This window comes from Numida meleagris, chromosome 3 (assembly GCF_002078875.1).
Source record: "Numida meleagris isolate 19003 breed g44 Domestic line chromosome 3, NumMel1.0, whole genome shotgun sequence".
Lineage (NCBI taxonomy): Eukaryota > Metazoa > Chordata > Aves > Galliformes > Numididae > Numida > Numida meleagris.
The window spans coordinates 110,493,793-110,495,743 of record NC_034411.1 but is presented as its reverse complement, the minus strand read 5'-3'; positions in this window follow the sequence as shown (position 1 = coordinate 110,495,743).

Below are 1,951 nucleotides of genomic sequence, written 5' to 3'. Positions count from 1 at the left end.
GGCACTCCGGGTCCCCATAGCCATCCCAACACACAGCAGGGCACTCTGCATCCTTACAGCCACCTCAACACATAGCAGGGCACTCTGGGTCCTCACAGCCACCCCAACACATAGCAGGGCACTGAGCATCCTTACAGCCACCCCAACACCCAGCAGGGCACTCTGCATCCTTACAGCCACCCCAACACCCAGCGGGGTTGGTCCTCGTGGCCTCCAGAAAGAACTCCCAGAGTCAACAGAGAGCCAAATCCCGAGGGCTGCAGCCAACGGAAGGCTATTCAACATCACCAAGGAAACAGAATTGGGCGCCCGGTGCACAGTGTCCATCTCCTTTCTGCTTGGGCACTGCAGTGTGCTCGGGGCCGTACCGGCAGGACGTGCCTGGTGCTCCTCAGCCCACGAGCAGTTTGCGTGGCCGACCTTACCAACCGCTCCGTGCGTCCCGTGCGGACTCCCTCCCCGGAGTGTGTAAATATTAATACTTCGAATTCAAACGTGACACTTGGCCAACGTTATTTCACAAAAATTATAATCAAACCCAGCAGTGTTTATTGCACACTTCCTTCCCCGCGTGTGATTTATACCTCACTTCTTTCTTTTTTAAATTAAAACACTGCTATATCCAGAGCACTTCTTAACCAGCGATCTCTGCGAGAGAGTTATGACACACTTAACGCACCACTCAAAACATTATCATCAACATATTATTTATGGCCAATAAAACTTCAAAAAGTGTGCTGTCTGTGAGCCATTTTACTTTCAAGTTTCCGCCTAGCTGAGATTCCTGTAGCCCAAATCTTTTTTTTGTTTGTTTTTTCAGAGATAATTCCCGTTCTGCTGTATCACACCAAGTGTTTCACTGCAGCTTCTTTTGGTCTGAAAGCGCCGGGCAGCTGCAGAAAAGCTGCACTGACAAATGAAACATAACTTTAAAACCTGTCCGATTGGTCCCAACCATCATTTCCCTACGCAGAAAGCTTTCTCAGTACCTGCTCTGGTGCTCACACCTTCTGCCTCGACTGCACCACGGCTTGGCCCTTTCAGACTCCACCAGGAAATAAGGGCATCTATACACGGCGTATTGCGAGAAGAGCATCTTGTTTGCTGCGTGTGAAAGCACGGACGCGCTCGGAGCTGGAGGGACGACTCAGCGCCTCAACAAACCTACCACGTCCACACCTGCCTGCCTGCAACCCCACACGGGACCCGAATATAAGAACACCCGGGCACAAACCCTTGGGGAAGTGCTCTCAGCCTTTACAACCCCTTTTTTAGCGCACGCACGCCGTCTTACTGGAATAATGACCCTTAGTTGAGCTCTGTGCCCTTCCTGCAGTGAGCTGGGACCGCACGCTTTGGGTGGCTGCAAGGCAGGGCCACGCTCGGGCTTTTCAAACGGAAGCAGAAATACAGAGGGGCTAACACGAAGCCCTCACGTTCCTTGTCTAGGAAGTGACTACAGCACCGCGCTCATCTGCGAGCGAATCCATTGCAACTGCAACCCTAGCTACTCCTCCTCAGCCCAGGAATCAGAGCCGAGCTCTGACCTGAGCTTCATGGACCGGTGGCACCCCACCTCCTGGCAGCACCCTGCAGGCCGGGTGGCAGAACACCCCCTATTTTCTGCTATTTCCACCCAGCCCGACCTTTGCCAAGCACAAGGCAAGGCCCCGCACGGGCTAACTGCAGCTCCAGGCCCATCGGTCAGCTCTCTCCCCCTCTGCCTGCATCCCTACTCCCTCTGACAGCAAAGTGCCACTTTTACGGTCAGACGCATCAAACCCAGCTCTTTTAGCTGTTTTACCATTTTTTTCCCTGACAAAACAAAGACAGCGTGGCTGGCACGCAGGAAACACAACCCAAGGGGACGTTCTGGAAGCACCGGGGCGTAGGGCTGCTCCCAGGCTCTCCCCACGAGCCGCTTGCAGGCAGGTGCTGCCGGCCCTTCCCC